Consider the following 20,559-nt stretch of genomic DNA (forward strand, 5'->3'; position numbering starts at 1 on the left):
GCCCACTTGTAATCCCCGTGCTTGGGAGGCTGAGACAGGAGGATCGCACTGGTTCGGAGCCAGCCTCTCTGGCTTAAGAGACCCTGTTTCCACATAAAAAAAGTTAAAAAATAGGTCTGGGACTGTAGCCCGTGGGAGTGTATTTTTGCCATTTTCTTTCTGACTTCTGGATTAGAATCAAGTCCATTTTCTAACCACTGTTCATTATTGCCATGTAGTTAGGCTCTTTTAGACTTCAAGAAAAAGACTCAGGTGATGAGTTTGATTGAATTAAAAGGATTTTTTTTTTTTTTTGTACTAGGGATTGAACCTAAGGGCATTGTGCCTCTGAGCTATACCCCAGCCCTATTTTATTTATTTACTTACTTACTTATTTACTTTTTATTTATTTTTGCAGTGCTGGGAATGGGACCCGGGGGCATTCTACCTCCGCGCTACACACCCAGCTCAATTTTTTATTCTTCATTTTGAAACAGGGTCTCACTGAGTTGCAGAGGACCTCACTAAGTAGTAGCTGAGGCTGTCCCAGAACCTCCATCCTTCTGTCTCAGCCTCCCAAATGTTGGGATTATAAGCATGTGCCACCATGCCTGGCTCCTATTTTATTTTTGAAACAGGGTGTTACTAAATTGTAGAGGGCCCTGCTAAGTTGCTGAGGCTGGCCATGAACCTCACGTTTATAGGCATGTACCACTCCACCTAAATGGATTTTAAAAAATAAGAATAACAGCATAGTCAGGTTCGTGTTCTTGGGACACAGTGATCACCCAGAAGTTAATTGCAAGGTCTGTACTCTGGGGGAGCTTGATATAAAATCCAGTACTGTCCCCTCAGCAATGGCGGCCCTTCCTTGCGCTTCACTGTGACATTCTGCCAGTGCAGTCCCTCTAGCGACCATCTGCTTCTCTGATGATCTCAGTTCATTGAAACCCTGAGGCTTCGGAGCCCTTGTTGCTCTCATCTCTGTTTATGTCATTGTGGCTTCACTAGGCACTTGACCCCTGTGTCTCCATTTAGACTCTTCCTTGGAGAAAAGATCACCTTGTTTCATCCAATCACTGCAGATTGCACCTGACTTGGCTTGACTTAGAAACTGAAGACGGCAGGCTGGATTTTGATAAGTTTTGAAAAGCTATTGAAGTTTGAGTTAAGTGAAATTAGCCCGGCATGGTGGTGCACACTTGTAATCCCAGCATCTGGGAGGCTGAGACAGGAGGATCGTGGTTCACAGACAGTGTCAACTACTTAATGAGGCCCTTTGCAACCCAGTGAGACCCAGTTTCAAAATAAAGAATAAAATTAGGTCTGGAGGTATAGCTCGGAGGCAGAATGCCTCTGGGTTCCATCTCCAGTACCGCAAAAAAAAAAAAAAAAAAAGACGTTAATTAATCAGACAGGTAATTTATGTGCGTTAGTACTACTGCAGGCACTTTGGGATATGTCAAAGAGTGGAATTAACAACAAGAAAGACAGAGAAAGAAAAAGAGGGAGGGAGAGGGGAGGAAGGAAGCTAGTTTTGAAGGAAAAAGAAAAATAAAGAAAAAAAAATCCACTCCTAGAACTTTTGTTCTAGTTGGGAGATACAATCAATAATCAATGTAGAGAGTAAGTATATCATATACTTAATATTCTATTAAAAATAAAATGTGGTAGTGGGAGTTGGAGTGCAAATAGGAGGTTTAGGGCCAAGGGCACAGTTGTGGTTTTAATAAATAGGTGGTCAGTGTAGAGTTGGGTGAGGTGTCAGGCGATAGGACCTGACAGTTTATTAGGAAGAACAGTCTAGAAAGCCAGGTTGAGTGATGCTGTATGAGGGGTGTAGATGAGAGTCTGCCGGCAGGAAGACACTGGAGAAGTTTATGGTCCCATTTGATGCGTGCTTTCACCTGGTTGTGTATTTTTATACCTCGCAAAGCCCAACAGATAACTACCTTCACTTGGTTTTTTTTTTAGACTTAAGAGAAATACTCCTAAACTACTGGCAGGATTGACTGCCAAGAGCCCAGTGTTTCTCTAAGTGTATTCATGGATATCTATGGCAGACCTCCTTGGGTGCCTCTCCAGACCCAGTCTTGGGGACAGAGTAGGATGGTGGTTAGCACAGGCTCCAGAGTCAGTGTGGTTCAAATCATGGATCTGTCCCTTACTTGGTGGTCTTGGGAGAGATACTTAACCTTTCTGTGCCTCAGTTTTTCTCTAATGATATCTGTTTTATAGAATTGTTTTGAGGTTTAAATAAACTGCTATGAAATACTTAGAGTACTGCCTGTTACTTTTTAATAACTTACTAATCTTTAGGTCTTATTGTTTTTTGTTTTGCTTGAAGTAGAGTCTCTGAAGGTAAGACAAATAACCTTGATTCAGCAGTACTATTGGTTGGTTCATTTGACCATGTATGATGAGATATGTTATTGCTACTTCTAAAGCTTTTGGACTAAGACATGGTGACTTTGTTAGAATAATATGTGCCAAGCAGGAAGAATCCCAGTACTTGAGAGGCTGAGAAGGGAGGATTGCAGGTTCGTTGCCAGCCTCACCAGTTTAGCAAGGCCTTTAGCAATTTATGAGACCCCTTTTCAAAATAAAATAGGGATGGGGATATATCCCAAAGGTAGAATGCCCCTAGGTTCAATCCCAGCACTCTCCCCCCCAAAAAAAAAGAATAGGCCAATTTATTTTTTAATGGTGGTTTATTTAGCAACAGATGACATTGTTTACTCGTGTGTGTGTGTGTGCGGTGTTGGAGATCAAACCCAGGGGCATTCTACCTCTGGGCTACACCCCCAGCCCTATTTTTTATTCTTTTATTCTTTATTTTGAAACAGAGCCTCACTTACGTAGTTGAGGCTGACCGCGAACCTGGATCTTCCTGTCTCAGCCTCCCAAGTACTGGGATTACAAGTGTGCGCCACCATGCCCAGCTACTGGTACATGTTGAATGCTAAGCACGTTGGGTGCAATCTGCACTGCAACAACTCCATGTAGTAGGTAGTAGCCTAATTCTTTTTTTTTTTTTTTTTTTGGTACTGGGGATGGAACCTAGGGGCATTCTACCTCTAAGCTATACCCCCAGCCCTATTTTTTATTCCTTATTTTGAAACAGGGTCTCACTGAGTTGCAGAGAGCCTCACTAAGTAGCTGAGGCTGGCTGTGAACCTGCAATCCTCCTGTCTCAGCCTCCCAAGTACTGGGATTACACGCATGCATCACCACGCCCGGCTAGCCTAATTCTACAGATGAAAAATCAGGGTTCTGTGCATGAAGAAACTTGCCAGAAGCGACACAGGGAGCTGTGGATTGTCATTGACACGAGTCCAGAGCACTTACTTTTTCCTGGACACCATCTTCTCCTTAATGAGCCTCCTTTGCAGATGGTCCTCTACAGTCAGACGCATCTGCACAAAGTTCTCCTCCCTCATTGGCTGCGCTTTGTTAATGGGAAGCCAGTCACACAGCTCTCTACGACTGAGAACGTAAGAAATAACTTATTTAGTTATTTACTTTTATGTCTTTTCAAGCATTGGAAAGACCAGAGTATTTATTTTATTCTCTCAGTCACTCAGGATGCTCTGGGACCAAACATGTGGGCTTTTTCCCCATCCACAAATGGTTCTACAGTGGACACCAGCCCGGTGCGCTCTAATTCAGCTCAGTTTTGACACCGTGTGACTTGAGGTGGTGTGACCCTGCATGCTGAGGGCTCAGCCCTATAAGACCATCCCTCACTTCAGATGCCACTCTCAAGTCTTGGCCTTCACAGCTTCTGACTGACCAGCTACAAATCGTAGTTCCCACAGACTTCCCATTTCGGGTTTGAGCGACGTGCTTGAGTGGATCACTGAGCTCAGAGAAGCTCTCCACCACTCTCTCCCCATTTATTAGAGAGAAGTCTGTATCCCTCCCAGTCCACCCAAAGGCCTGAAAAGGAGTAAGAGGGTCCTTTCCCTGCCATACTCTCTTTGAGCTGGGACCCCAGTCTTCTCCTGACTTTGCACTTAGACTGGAACTTAACATTTTTGCCTCTTCTGGGTCTCTGGCTCATCAACTACAGATCTTGGAACGTCTCAGCTCCCATAATTGTGAGATACGTATATCTTCTGTGGGGAACTCTGACTAATACAAATGACTTTTATATGTTAGTGGATGAGATGAATGAGAAGAGCTGGCTACTGATTTCTGAGATGCCCTATGCTTGTGGGCCTTTCTTTACTAGCCAGAGTAAGATGTATTATGTGCAGACCTTTCAGCTTCTAATCCCTCCCTCCTTCCTTATTTTTCTTCTTTCTTTCCTATATCCAGAGGTACTCTTCTACTGAGCCACCCCTTTTTTATTGTCTATTTTGAGAACGGGTCACTCTAAGTTGCCCAGGCTGGCCTCGAACATGTGATCCTCCTGCGTTAGCCTCCTGAGTAGCTGGGATCACAGGTGTACACAGTTGCACCTGGCAGGCAGCTTCTAATTTTTATTGCAAAAATGCCCTCTTTTTTTTTTTTTTTTTTGGTGGTGGTACTGGGGTTCCTGGAAGCCCTTCTACTTCCGGGCTACACTCCCAGACCTATTTTATATATTTTATACTTTTTTATTTTTGGAAACAGGGTCTCTTAAGCCAGCGCGCTGGCTTCGAACCTGTGCGATCCTCCTGTCTCCACCTCCCAAGTGTGAGGATTACAAGCTTGTGCCACCATGCCCAGCAATGCCCTGGGTTTTTTTTTTTTTTTTTTTTTTTTTTGGTGGTACTGGGGTTCCTGGAAGCCCTTCTACCTCCGGGCTACATTCCCAGACCTATTTTTACATTTTATTTGGAAACAAGGTCTCCTAAGCCAGCGCACGCGGCTAGCTTCGAACCTGCGCGATCCTCCTGTCTCTGCCTCCCAAGCACGGGGATTACAAGCGTGCGCCACCACGCCCGGCTTGCCCTGGGTTTTTTTTTGTTTTTTGTTTTTTTTTTTTGGTGGTACTGGGGTTCCTGGAAGCCCTTCTACCTCGGGGCTACACTCCCAGACCTATTTTTACATTTTCATTTTGGAAACAGGGTCTCCTAAGCCAGCGCATGGCTGGCTTCGAACCTGCGCGATCCTCCTGTCTCTGCCTCCCAAGCGCGGGGATTACAAGCGTGCGCCACCACGCCCGGCGCCCTGGGTTTTTAAGAGAGAGGTTTTCCTTCTTCTCTTCCTTTGCTTCTTACACAGTGGAGTAAAATCTGAAGGGAAGTCTCTGCATAATATTTCTGTTTTGTGTAAAAGTAAGAAGCCAGCCGGGCATGGTGGCACACGTTTGTAATCCCAGTACTTGGGAGGATGAGACAGTAGGATCCAGGTTCACAGCCAGCCTCAGCTACTCAGTGAGGCCCTCTGCAACTTAGTAGAACTCTGTTTGAAAATAAAGAATGAAAAATAGGGCTAGGAGTGTAGCTTGGAGGTAGAATGTCCCTGTGTTCAATCCTCAGCACCACACACACACACACAAAGGACGAAATCATTAGGACTTGGACCTGTGTATTTAAGCAATCCTTTTATATCAAGGGAAGTATTACCATGGTTTCTGTGTCTCATAGTTTTTTTCTGCATGTCATTTTGCCCCGTTCAGCATCCCCTATGATTTCCAACTCTTAAATTGTGGAGGCCAGATTTTTCCAGAGAATTATCTTTTCAAATCAGATCCTCTTATGGAGAATCTAAATTTAGAACTGTTCTCTGTTTTCATCAACACGTGGGTTAAATGTGAAGCACACTGCTTAGAGGAGATGCTGGGGCCAATCTGCCTTCCTGGAAATTCGTAGAGAGGGCAAGGGCTGCCAGGATTCACTGTGTCATTGGGTACTCATGGTTTTTGTCATCTTGATAGGCTGTGTAGTCCTTTAGCTTGGTGTCCTGTTTCTTTATTAACTCATGATGTCCCATCATCCCTTTTATTTGTGGATATAGTCATATAATATATATTATAGGTTATATATGTGACCTCTAATGTTTTACAGGATAACTATAAAATTTCTCAATTCAGGTTTCTATAGGTGTCCTGGATATAGGAGAGTGGGACATAATGGGTTAAATAGATGCCTATTTCTTAGTTTTAGAATGATGTTAGATCATCAGCCAGTTTGGGGAACCATCCTCACTTGAGGTGGAAGATTCTTCAAAAGTGATAACACCCTTCTGTAATTTGCAACATCTTTAGTTTGACAGATATTCAAACCACTACATTTTTTTTAATAGGTAGGAGGAATTAGTAGTCTTTATTTTTTTAGAGCAGTTTTAGGCTTACAGAAAATTGAACCGATAATACAGAGAGGCCCTTCCACTCCTTATTTACCCTATTAATATTTTACATTTGTCAGGTGCAGCGGTGCATACCTGTAACCCCAGCTACTCAGAGGCTGAGGCAGGAGGAGCACCAGTTGGAGACCAGCCTGTGGAACTCAGTGAGACCCTGGTTTAAAAAAAAGAAAGCAAAATACCGGGGGATGTAGCTCAGTGCTCTCCTAGCATGTGGGAAGCCCTGGGTCCAGTCACCCGTCCTGTAAAACAAATGTACATTTGTAGGGTACATTTATTACAATTGATTAATATATTATTCTTAACTAAAGCCCTTAGTTTATGGGACAGTTAAGTGGGTTTTGACAAATGCATAAATAAATAGTGCCACTGCTCCAGAAATCCTGTGCTCCACTAATCCTTCCTCCCTACCCCCCCCCACCGCCTGGCATATAATATGTATTATATGCTGATCTTTCTTCTGTCTCCCTAGTTTCGCCTTTTCCAGAATGTCACGTGGTTGGGGTCACCCTGTAGGTCACCTTTGCAGATTAGCTTCCTTCACTCTTTCCCGGGTCCTTCTCTTGCTGACAGTGTCCTTCTTACCTGTGGCAGCCTAACTGGGCCTGCCTCTGCCAGCGTTCCTCTTCATGGGAAACTTTTTCTGAACACATCTGAACCCAGACGTTTTGAGTGTGTCCTTGGGAAAGATATTTAACATATTTTCTACCATAATTCTCTCTCTCTCTCTCTCTCTCTCTCTCTGTATACACACACACACACACACACACACACACACACACACACATCGCATATAGATTATATATACATACATACATACATATATAACATAAAAATTGCAATTTATTTATTTATTTATTTTGTTGGTACTGGGGGTGGAACCCAGAGGCTTTCTACCTCCGGGCTATACTCCCAGACCTTTTTTTTTTAATATTTTATTTGGAAGCAGGGTCTCACTAAGTTGCTGAAAGCCTCACTAAGTAGCTGAGGCTGGCTTTGAACCTGTGCGATCCTCCTGTCTCAGCCTCCCAAGCGCGGGGATTACAAGCGTGCACCACCACACCCGGCTTAAAAATTGCAATTTAAATAATTGTTAAGTATCTGATAAATTCAGCAGCATTTATTATAGTTACATCACTGTGAAACCATCAAACCATCACCACTGTTTCCAAAATGTTTTCATCTGGTGATGTCACTTTAAAAGAGGAATTTAAAAAATTCATCTGAAGCTCTGTTTGATTAAATATGTCTATCAATCAGCTTATACTAACATTTGCCACAGTAACACTCTTGAAATCTTGGTGACTATGGGCAGCAGTCTTCATGTCTCCCCCATGTTACGTATATATATCATTTTCCTTTGGCTGTAACTTAGTCACATGGCCACATCTCACTGTGGGGGAGGCTGGAAAGTGTAGTCTAGCTGTGTGCATGGAAATAAGAGAAGACTGGCTTTGTGATTAGTTAGCATTCTCAGCCATATAAAGTAAGATTATCAAACTATACACGCAATTATCTCGCTCTTTCAGGGGCAACATGACAGTAATTGTGTGATTTCTTCTGGATACTTTTCAGGAAAGGCTTTTTTCACCTCATGCTCCCTGCCCAGCCAAACCTCAATGATCATATCTTTTTAACACTGAGAGTTTCCTGGAATAAATAAAATGATATGCTATTTGATAATGACATTTTGTAAAAATGGAGAAAAGGCCATAAAGAACCTTCACAGTAATATAGTTTTTATAGTCAGTTATTTTTATAATGTCAGGACTTGATGCCTTCCGGTCATTGATTTGATTTCAAGATAAGTGGCTATTCTGAATTTACTTGCAGTGTTGGCATTCTACCTTTTACAAAGAAAAGAATGTGAACTTTGGAATTGAAGAGGGCATTTCTTAACCAGAGTAGCAGATAGATAGATAGATAGATAGATAGATAGATAGATAGATAGATACTGACTGACTATACATTTTGGCACGAGACTCTTGTTTCTTAATAAAATTCAGGAATAAATTGGCAGTATTTTTTCAGTTTGCTTTTTTAATGGTTCGCCCACTGCATACAGTTAGTTAACTTGTTAGGGTTTATAAAAGTGAGTCCAGCTGCCTGACTGTGTGACATGTTGGTATTTTGAGCATGTTTGGTATGCCTCAGCTTGCTGGTGGTTGAAGTTCATGGCAACATTAATTTTAAATAAGTACCTACTCTTCTCAAGAAACTCCTACTCCCCTAAGGAAAACCATTTCATCTGAGCCTCCATCTATTGCTGGGAATAGCTGTGTAAGCACCATGGAAAATTTTCCAAATGAGAATTATGCCTGCCAGTTCATGTATTCCTTTTAGGGTTCTGACGGTTGTGTTTATGCCCTTCCTATAGAGTGTTCCTTAAGCTCAGTCAGCAAATTGGAAACATTCAGCTTGGACAAACCCTCTTTATCTTCCAATAATCTCCCCATTGAGACCACTCTGTTCTCAAATCCATGGTTAATACTCTTAGGCAGAACAGCCAGCTTTCCTCCCCTCAGTACTGAGCTATTGTCTCTGTCTCTTTATTATTATTGTTATTATTATTATTATTATTGTTATTATTATTATTATAATTCTAGACTTGCAGTTATCAATGAATAGAAAAGGTCTATCATGACATAGCAATTTATCCTGTATGAACTTGATTGCTTTGTGAACTGAGAGAGCAGAAAAACAAACATAACACATAAAAACAAACCAAAAACTACTTTGGTACAAAATTTCTTATTATAAAATATTACATATTAAGAAAATGCTCTGAGACAGGAGGATCCAGGTTCTCGGACTGCCTTAGCTACTTAGTGATTCCCTCTGCAACTTAGTGAGACCCTGTTTCAAAATAAAGAATAAAAAATCAGGCTGGGGGTATAGCTCAGAGGTAGAATGCCCTGGGTTCAATCCTCAGCACCACACACACACACACACACACACACCAAAAAAAAAAAAAAAAAATGTTGAGGCCATTTAGAGTGACCAATAGTAAGGTACCTAGTAGCATTTTAGTTACAAAGTACAGTGGTTTGGCTCTGGACTATCCCCTACGAGCTCATGTGTTCAAGGTTTGATGGCCAGCCTGTGGCACTGCTGGAGGTGGTGGAACCTTTAAGAGGTGGGGCCTCATGGAAGGAAGTTAGGTAATTGGCAGTGTGCTCTTGAAAGGGATATCAGGACCCCAGCCTGTTTCTTGTTGTTTCTTGCCTCCATGAAGTGAATTTCTTGGCGCCACCAATGTTCTCTGACATGTTCTGTCTCTGTACAAGCGCAAGGGGGCCATGGACTGAAACCTCTAAAACTGAGCCAGAATAAATCTTTCTCCCTTTTTTTTTTTTTTTTTTTTATTGTGGTACTGGGGATGGGACCCAGGAGCATTCTACGTCCAAGTTACACCCCCAGCCCTATTTTTTATTCTTTATTTTTTTGAAGTAGGGTCTCATTACCTTGCTGAGGCTGGCGGTGAACGTGCGACCCAAGTACTGGGATTACAAGCACCACCATGCCCAGCTCTCCCCTCCTTTTAAGTTGGATATCTCAGGTAATTTATCATAGCAATGGAAATCTTACTGCACATATGACAGTGGTTCCATTACATAACCTCATCTAGTGAGGGCATAGCCTTCTGTTTGTACTGGTACACTCTCCAGTGTTAGCACACTGAAGTTTCCCAGAATGTGTCCTCCTGGTTTGACGACACCTGACCGTAGAGTTGGCTCAAACCTTCATTCTCAGGCGAACTTAGCACTATTAGCTAGAGTTGGACTTGCAGCATCAGAAGTCACCTGAAGCTTGTCTGGAAAGCAAGTCTTGGGCTCCACTCCAGCTTTTCTCAATTATAATCTCTTGTTTAAACTGGGTTTAACAAGAGATTAAACTGGGTTTAACAAGGAGTGAGTGGTAGCTCACTCCTGTAATCCTAGTACTTGAGAGGTGGAGACAAAAGGATTGCAGGTTCTAGGCCAGCCTCAGCAACTCAGCAAGACCCTGTTTCAAAATAAGAAAATAAAAAGGGTTGGGGATGTAGTTCAGTTATAGAATACCCCTGGGTTCAATCCTCAGTGCTCACCCCTCAAAAAAGAATCTTTAGTTTAACAAGGTCACCAGGTGGTTCATGTCCTATTAAAGTTGGAAAAACCCTGGTTGAAGATTTTTTTTTTTTTTTTTGCGGGTCTGAGGATGGAACCCAGGGGCATTTGACCTCCGAGCTACACCCCCTGCCCTATTTTTTTATTCTTTATTTTGAAACAGGGTCTCACCAAGTTGCGGAGGGCCTAAGTAGCTGAGGATGTCTGCGAACCACAAGGATCCTCTGGTCTCAGCCTCCTGAATGCTGGGATTTCAAGCGTGCGCCACCACGCCCGGCTGGTTGTAGAATTCTTACCTGCTCCTCTAATCAAAGATACCACCAGTCAGTATGAGAAGTGACCATAAAATAAACTCAGACTCTTTAAATATCCTGCTTCACCTTTTTTCTTGAAATATTGCAATTAACTGTCTGGGTACAAGAAAAATGTCCAACTAGCTTTCTGTTATTTTCTGGTGTGATAATGAAACCTGTTTGGTTGGAGAATAGAAGCAGCAAGAACATGTCCCCAGAGGACCAAACTGAGACAGTCAGACCTTCTCGTGATTCTGGATTCAGTCTGACTTCCTATGGCAGGGAGCACAAGGGGCCAGAGGCTTCTCAGCAGGCCCTGACCTCTCTAGGTAAAGGCTTAACCAGGAAATGTTTGGAGACAGGTCAAGGGAGGAAATGAAATATTATTAGGTGTCCCTCTGGTACTTTTTAATTTCAAAAACATGCCTTAAAGGAGAAACAACAATTAAAAAACCCCTTTTCTGGCCTGACATTTGACATGAATACAATTTCAGTTATTTTGAGTTAACAGAATATTCTACCTAGAATGTTAGGGCTCCTTTGCAAGACAGTGGGTCTGGTATATGGATTTGTACTTTTGTGTGTGTGTGTGTGTGTGTGTGTGTGTGTGTGTGTGTGTGTTTTAAACAGGGTTTTTTTGTTTTTTGTTTTTGCGGTACTAGGGATGGAACTCAGGGACATTCTACCTCCGAGCTATACCCCCAGCCCTATTTTTATTCTTTATTTTGGAATGGGATCTCACTAAGTTTGGAGAGCCTCATTAAGTAGCTGAGGCTGGCCTTGAACCCAGATTCTCCTGTCACAACCTCCCAAATGCTGGGATTACAAGCATGTGCCACCATGAACAGCTGATTTGTACTTTCTTCAGGACTCATTTATCACTTAAAGAGTGTTTGCATTTAGGTCTGAATAATTTGAATGTCTGTTGGTTTGTGCATTTTTATTATGGGGCAGGGTCTCCAAAGAGGATATAGCCTTCAAAGAGGGTCTCAGGCATGCTAGGCAAGTGCCCTGCCACTGAGCTGAAACCCCAGCCCAGATAGTTTTTTATTTGTTTCCTTGTTTAAATGATATTTTGCTACTATATTTTTTCTTATTTTGGGGGTGAAAAATAAGAGGGAAAAGTACTGACAATCACATAAGGAATATTTTCTCAATAATATAAAGTTTCTAATTCAAAGGCTGATATTTATTTATTTATTTATTTATTTATTTATTTTAGTGGTACTGGGGATTGAATCCAGGGGCATTCTACCTCTGGGCTTCACTTCCAGTCCTTTTTATTATTTTGAAACAGGGTTTCATTAGGTTACTAGCTGATAGTCTTGCTACCTTGCTGAGGCTGTCCTTGAACCTATCATCCTCCTGTCTCAGGCTTCCAAGTACTGGGATTACAGGTTTGCATCACTACACCTGGCTTGACCTATTTTTTAAAAGAAAGCCAAGCCCGGCCAGGTGGCTCACACTTGTAATCCCTACACTTGGGAGGCTGAGACAGGAGGATCACACAGGTTCGAAGCCAGCCCCTCAGCTACTTAGTGAGGCTCTCTGCAATAGTGAAACCCTGTTTCAAAATAAAGAATAAAAAATAGGGCTTGGGATGTAGCTCGGAGGCCAAATGCCCCTGGGTTCCATCCCCAGATCTGCAAAAAAAAAAAAAAAAAAAAAAAAAAAAAAGCCAAAATGATTTATTCCAGCTTCACCCAGTTTAGGAAGTGAAGCCCTCCTCTGTGCCTTCTCAGTCTTTGCATCTCCTTTGCCTCTTCTAGTGAATACACTTAAACCTCTTTAAAAACTATTTTCACTGAATTTTACCCATGTGTTTCCTCCAGCAGCCTCCACATCCCTTACCTGTGTTTTGCTGTGGATTATCCTAAAACTCACCTGTCTGGTCGCCAGTGCCTTCATCTGGCATTTGGCCTTGTCTCTTCTCTCCTCCCCCTAGTCCTGTGATGTGGACTACTGGAGGTTTTCTTTCATGCATTTTCTGTCTTGAGAGCACAGAAGCCAAATTGCATGGGCTCGAATTCCAGCTCTACCTCTTACTGTGTGCCTGGAGCAAGTCACTTTGCTCATCTATAAGATGAGTGGTTAAAAAAGAACATACCCCAGGCTGGGAGTGTAGCCTGGAGGTAGAAGGGTTTCCAGGAACCCCAGTACCACCCCCCCACCTCAAAAAAAAAGAACTTACCCCAAGAGGGTCGATGAGAAATGCTTGGGTCTGGCACAGAGGCCGGGCTCCCCAGGCGTGAGTCATGGTGATCCGGCATCACAAAAGGGCACTTCCTGCCCTTTGCAGATTCCTTCATACTTGCCAGTGTTCACTGCTTACTCTGTTGTCTGTCCCTCCTTCCTCAGGGAAGATGTGACCAGCAAGGAAAGGTGTGGCAGTGGTGAGGCTTTGGTCACCACGGAGGACACATTAGCTGATTTTTCAGGGGAAGGCAGAGGGGGCCTCTCAGCTCTCAGAAGTGGCAGGGCACCTGGGCATTCCTTTGTATCCAAGCTGTGACCTAAGCTCAATCTTGTTAGGCCTGGGCCATTCGTGTGTGTGTGTGTGTGTGTGTGTGTGTGTGTGTGTGTGTGTGTGTGCTGGGCTTGTACCCAGGGGTATTCCACCTCTGAGCTATCCCAGCCCCCGCTTTTAAATTTTTTGTTTTGAAACAGGGTCTCCCTAGGTCACTGAGAGTCTCACTAAATTGCTGAGTCTGGCCTCTAACCTGCCATCCCCTGTCCGCTGGGATAACTACGGGCGTGCAGTGTCCCCTGTTCTTGCTGTGAGAGGCCATGGCCTCTTCATTTCTGCTCAGTTCCCTCAAGACTGCTAAGTCTGAGTCAGAGGAGGTCTTTCAGGTAATTTTAAACTTCAAGTTCACAGAAAGATGGCAAGAAATAAGAATAGTATAAAGAGCATATGCACCTCAGTTCGGATTCACTCACTGTTAACCCCATCTGCTCACTTATGTACATGTGCACACACTACATTTTAATTTCTGAAGTATTTCAGAGGAAGTTAGTAATTGTGTGTGTGTGTGTGTGTGTCTGGGGATGGAACCCAGGAGCATTCGACCGCCTAGCTGCACCTCCTGCCCTATTTTGTATTCTTTATCTAGAAACAGGGTCTCACTAAGTTGCGGGGGGCCTAAGTGGCTGAGGCTGTCCACGAACCGTGATCCTCCAGTCTCAGCCTCCCAAATGCTGGGATTACAAGCATGTGCCACCATGCGCCGCTGTTAGTGATTTTTAAAAATGCAGCTCCTTCCCCTTTTAAAAAACAGAACCGGTCTCATTTTGGATTTGTCTGGTGTTTCCTCATGAGTGGATCAGGTTCTGCATTCCCAGCTGGAGCACCGCACAGTGTCACCACTGGGGACACCATCTTCCTCTTCTTGTGTGAGAGCAGTTTGCCCATCTAGCTTGGGTGCTGTCCATTTGTCAACTGTATAGTTTGTATATTTCTTCTGACAACCGATTAATCCATGTGTGCTGTGTGTGTGGGGGGGAGGTGTGTGCACTTTAAAGCCACATGATACCCCACTCTTCATCAAAATTTCTCCCAAAGTTTGACATGCATTAACTACTCTCGTATGACTCCTCACAGTGATGGCCAGGATGGCATTCTTCAGAAATCATGCGACTTCCTCCTCTCCCTTTATTTATTTATTTATTATTATTATTATTATTATTATTATTATTATTATTATTATTATTTTGGTATAGACTCTTGGGCTCCTCTTTCTCCAGTGGCTTCTAATCCATGGCTGGTCCTAATTATCTTGGTGGGCCATTTGTCCCGTATTTGGCAAGTTCCAGCCCCTTCCAGCTGGCTGCTGAGTCACTGGCGGGTCCATATGACTTGAACACCTGTGGCTGCCTCCCAGTTGGGCAGCCACATGCCTCTCAGATGCCCTTCAGTCTGCGAAGTAAGTTTTGTATATTATACTCGACGCCCTAGATGTCTTTCAGATTTGGGGAGAATCTGTGCTGACGTTTTTGAGTGATGTAGGCAGACCAAAACTTATTTTTTCCTATAGTTGTCAGCATCTACGCCCTTCCCATTTGCAGCATCTACGCCCTTTCCATGAGTCTTCTCATGGGTTTATGACCTGTAATGTGCACTTCACTGTCTGCGCTGAATCCAGCTCTGAGCTGCCCGTGGGTGCCCTCTGCTGGCCCTGCAGTGCTTGAGCACCTTTTAGAGTTGAGTGCTGGATTAGTTCTCTTTCTGCCTATTTTCTTTCATTTGGTTGGCTGATCTCATTTATTACACAGCTGTGGAACCTGCTTCTGAACTTACTTTGTTTACTTACATGTTCCAAGAACGTTTCTATGTTAATATGTATGTATGTATATTTGTAGCAGGGCATGGTGGTACATGCCTATAATACTATTAATTGGGACGCTGAGATAGGAGGATTGCAGGTTGAAGGCCAGCCTCAGCAGCTAATTGAGACTCTCAGAAACCTATTAAAACCCTGTTTCAAGCCGGGCGTGGTGGCGCACACTTGTATTCCGAACATTTGGGAGGCTGAGACTGGAGGATCGTGGTTCATGGACAGCCTCAGCTATTTAGTGAGGCCCTCTGAAACTCAGTGAGACTCAGTTTCAGAATAAAGAATAATAAAAAAAATAGGGCTAAGAGTGTAGCTCAGAGGTAGAATGCCCCTGGGTTCCATTCCCAGTGCTGCTAAAAAAAAAAAAAAAAAAAAAAAAAAAAAAAAAAAAAGAAAAGAAACCTGTTTCAGAATAAAAAGGGCTGGGGGTGTAGCTCAGGGGTAGAATGCCTCTAGGTTCAATCCCCAGTGCCCCCTCCAAGTATGTATACACATATTTCTAGATCATGTTAATATTTGTATGTGTCCTATTACATGAATGTTCTTTGTGTGTGTGATAATGTGGATTGAGCCCAGGGTCATTCTACCTATGAACTACACTCTCTGCTCTATTTTATTTTTATTTTGAAACGGGGTCTTGCTAGGTTGTGGAGAGTCTCATTACTTGCTGAGGATGCCCTCAAACCTGCAGTCCTCTTGGCTCAGCTTTCCCTGTATGAGGATTACAGACACATGCCATCATGCGTAGCTATGAATATTCCTTTAAAAATTTTTTTTTTTTGTGGTACTGGAGGTGGAACCCAGGGCCTTTTTACCTCTGGGCTATACCCCCAGCCCTATTTTATAATTTATTTGGAAACAGGGTTTCACTAAGTTGCTGAGAGCCTCACTAAGTAGCTGAGGCTGGCTTCGAACCTGTGTGATCCGTGATCCTCCTGTCTCAGCCTCCAAAGTGCTGGGAATATAAGCGTGTGCCACCACGCCCGGCTTGTAAATATTCTTTTTTTTTTTTTTTTTTTGGTGGTACTAGGAATGGAACCCTTCTACACTCCCAGACCTATTTTATAGGTCTTATTTGGAAATAGGGTCTCTTAAGCCAGTGAGGCTGGCTTCGAACCTGCATGATCCTCCTATCTCCGGCTCCCAAGTGTGGGGATTACAATCATTAGGCACCACGCCTGGCATGAATATTCTTTTAAGTATTCAAATAATCAACTTTTATTAGGCATTTATTTGCCTATTTTTTCAGTTTCAAATAGCACCTAAAATGGACATACCTGTTGGTGTACCATTCTTATTTGACTTATTAAATACAGTTTGAGCTGGGTGTGGTGGTGCACACTTATAACCTCAGCATTTGGGAGGCAGAGACCAGAGTATTACAGTTCTTGGACAGCCTCAGCTACTTAGTGAGGCCCTTTGCAACTCAGTGAGACCCTGCTTCAAAAATAAAAAGATTAAAAAATAGGGCTGGGGCTGTAGTTCAGAGGCAGAATGCCCCCGGGTTCCATTCCTGGTACTGAAAAAACAAAAACAAAAAAACAGTTTGAGAAGAGCAGGAATTTGATAGGTAAAAAATAAAAAGGAGATTCTTGTCTGACAAAATTGTATAGGCCAAGTTTAGGATATTTTCAAGAAACAGGAAAACCAAATTGGACTGAAGCATGTTGAAAAATAGTGGAAATATGGTTGCAAAGTAGATATCTTGAGACTTTTTCTTTTTTGTGGTACTGGGGATTGAACCCAGGGATGCTCCACCTCTGAGCATCCTCCCAACCTTATTTCATTTGTTGTTTTGAAACAAGTTCTTGCTAAGTTAATGAACTGTGGCCTCAAAATACCAGAGGCATTCTATTTCTGAGTTACAGCTCCGGCCCTATTTTATTTGTTATTTTGAAACAGAGTCTTGCTAAGTTGCTGAGGGCCTCTCTAAGTTGTTGAGGCCGGCCTTGAACCTCCATCCTCCTGTCGTAGCCTCCCAAGTACTGGGATTACAGCTGTGTGCTATTGTACCCATGTAAGATTTTTTTCTTTTGAATTGATAGACTCCAACAAGAGAGGTAGATGGAAATTTATTTTTAGCAGCTGAGAACCCCCATGCAGCTGAATGTGGGGGCTCAGATGCTGCCCCTCCATCCTTACTGGTCTCAGCACTGGTCCTTATGCCTGCCGGCATGTGGAGGGAAGGAGCCTCCAGGCCCCTCCAAACCAGCATGAAAAGCTTAGAGAGCCATTTTCTTTCATTACTCATAGGGTAAACATCAAGGAAGGCCACAATAATGCTGTTTGGGCCAGGTCTGAAGCACAAGGCCTCACCTGAGGCCAGGGATTAGGTGGAAACGATGATCATTTTATCAGAACCTGTGGAAGCTGGGGCCAGTGGCACACACCAGGACTTGGGAGTCAGAGAAAAAAGAAACACAAGTCTAAGGCCAGCCTCGTCAACTTAGGGAGACTCCATTTTAATAATAAAATAAAGGACTGGAAGGTAGAATGGCCCCGGGTTCAATGCCCAGCACCAAGCAAGTAAATAATACATAAATGAATAAAGCCAGGTGTGGTGGCACATGCTTGTAATTCCAGTACTTGGGAGGCTAAGACAGGAGGATTGCAGGTACAAGGCCAGCCTCAGCCATTTACTGAGGCTTTCCTTTACTTAGTGAAACCTGTTTCAAAATAAAGAATAAAATTAAGACTGGGTATGTAACTTAGAGGCAGAATGCCCCTGGATTTAACCCCCAGTACTGCCAAAAAAAAAAAAAAAAGAATAAAAATAAATAGCAAAAATACAAAAAGGGGGCCAGGGGTGGTATAGCTCAGAGTCAGAACCCCTTCCTGGGTTCTGGGTTCAATCTCTAGTAAACACACACACACACACACACACACACACACACACACACACTCTCTCTCTCTCTCTCTCTCTCTCGCTCTCTCGCTCTCTCGCTCTCGCTCGCGCGCGCTCTCTCTCTCTCTGCATGGAGCAGGTAGGGTGGACTTTCTCACCCTTTCTTTTTAGCAAGTGCTAAAAAGACAAAAAAGCAGACATCCCCACTGTTGTTGAGCCTGGGCTCTACGGGAGCCCTCCAGAAGCTCTGAGCAGTGTGGTCAGAGACAGTGGAAGAGATAAATGGCAGCGGATGGACAGTGGTGCGGTGGGGTGAATGGCCGTTGGTGGGAGTCCTTGGGCACAATTTCTTTGAGGTCAGGTCTAAGAGACTCAGGGTGGTGGGCTGAGCGATAGAGACATCACCAGGAACATCAGCAGATCCAGTCTTTCTTGTACATGCTGAGTTTTTAAAATTTTAAATTCTGTAACACAGGACTTTATTTTATTTTTATTTTAATTTTTTTATTGGTGCTGTACATGCTGATTTTGTGCTGTTTCTGCAACAGTCCTGTGAAAGTATCCAGCAGCACAGGACCAACCTTCCTGGGCCCAACTATCCCACACAGAGCTGTAAAGGCCTGCCTTGGACCCAAAGGCCTTCCTCCCCACCTGGATTAAGCTAGGATCCCCTTTACCTGTACCCTTTTTTTTTTTTAGCTTCTTTCCACCTGCAGTGTGTACTGTGCACTATTTCCAGAGACATCTTTATAACTCTTATTTTCTTAAGATAAATTCTTTTTTTTCTCTCTCTCTAGTGCTGGGGATTGAACCCAGGGTCTCATGCAGGCTAGGCAGGTGTCGTATGCTCCAGCCCTCTCATTTACTTTTTATACTATCTCTTTCTGGCTTAGAAACCTTCATTTTTTTTTTCCCCCCTCAATGTGTTAAGTGTAAAAGTTTGTCACCCAAGCTTTTTAGGCCACATTTCTGGCTTTTATTTTTCCAACCCCCTACTTTGCTTGTGAATCTTAAGTCAACTGAATTTCTGCCATTCCATTAACTCACCCATGCGTTCCCCACATCTGGCCGTCTGTTTTCACTTTTCCCGAGGCTAGAAGGTCTGCACTGGGTTCTGATCAGAGGTACAGAGAACAATCGCTGGTTCCAAGAGCCAGGCTATTACCTAATAGCCTTAAGATCATACCTGAGCAGGTAGAGCAAACCTTTCGGATAATTACATAAATTTTGAATCTTCCCATTTGTAGGTAAGGTGCATAATGTCTGCATCAGTTATTACTTTGGTCCCCCACCCCCCACTCTGCCTTGATTAGAAGCCAGATCTTCAAGGTGGGTGCAGCAAAGAGTGCCCAAGGGGGGCGAGGACTCAAAGGCAAGGCTGGCTGACAAGCGGGTACTTCACACCTGTGTGCTGCTGCTGGGAGAGGAGGAAACTGGGAGGGCTTCTGACAAGAGGGGGTATTTCTTCTGCCTGAAGCTTGAAGGATGCCTGGCTTTGGCTAACAGAAAAAAGGCAGCAGTGTAGGTGGAAGATACAGCTTGTCTGTCAACACCAGCAGTCAAGGACGTGGGGTCCAGATGGTGAGAACTGTGGAGGTGGCTGTGGCTTGTCAGCATGAATTATCTTCTCATACCTGTGGCTCCAGGAGGAAAAGCAAAGAAGATAACAGAGACATTTTTTCTACCAGTATTTAGTGACCAAATGCAGATGGGACAGATAAGACCAGGGACCCTTGAACCACCTCTGGTCCAGAAATATAATTGTGCTGTGTGTCTTATCACAGTAGGAGAGACCACTGATTTTAAGCCGTAGTTTTAAAAAAAGAAACCACTATTTCATTTCTAAATATGAAGCAAATAATATTACAGTTGCCCAAATTTTGATATCTTTTAGGGGAGGAACATAGATAATTGGTTTCTTTTTTGTTGCCATTAAAAATAAACTTTTTTTAAAACTTGAGTAATGATAGAAGGAATTTAAAATAATCATAAATTGAAATGAATATAAATTCCAGGCATGATGATGCATGCTTGTAATCCCAGTACTTGGGAGGCTGAGACAGGAGGATCACAGATTCGCTGCTAGCCTCAGCAAATTAGTGAGGCACTCCGAAACTTAGTGAGACCCTGTTTTAAAAAATAATAATAAAATAGGACTGGGGTATAGCTCAGAGGTAGAATGCTCCTGGATCCAATCCTCAGTACTACACACCCCAAAATATAGACTACCTTGGTTGGTACATGTATAGCTATACACTATACTTAAAACACACTGGATTGCATACTTGATTCCAATTCAGAAAGACCATGTGGAGTTCCATTTTTCAGGTGCAACGCCGTTTTTTGTTAAGCGAACAGACCTTTGCCCACCGAGGGGTGTGGTGGGTTGTCTGTATTTTAACTTCTTTAATATTAGAACCTGTGGGAGCTGCAGGTGCTAGGCTGGAGGAAAGGCCTTTTTAAGCATATAGACTTTCTGCCAGAGGCTTGTGCCAAAGGAAAGGAGCTTGGTGACTTGGAAGTTTTGTTTTACAAGCAAATCGTGGTCCAGTTGCTGTGTGTGTGTGTTGGGGGGGACCATGCAAATCGAATCAGGTCTGTTGTGGAACCTGCAGAGCCAGGGCCTTAGTCCAAGCTGGCTCATCTCTTTTCAGTGCATGTAGCCAAAGCACCATCCTTTCAAAAAAGAAAGAGGAAGAAAGAGACAG

The sequence above is a fragment of the Muscardinus avellanarius genome (assembly GCF_963383645.1).
Source record: "Muscardinus avellanarius genome assembly, chromosome: 4".
Lineage (NCBI taxonomy): Eukaryota > Metazoa > Chordata > Mammalia > Rodentia > Gliridae > Muscardinus > Muscardinus avellanarius.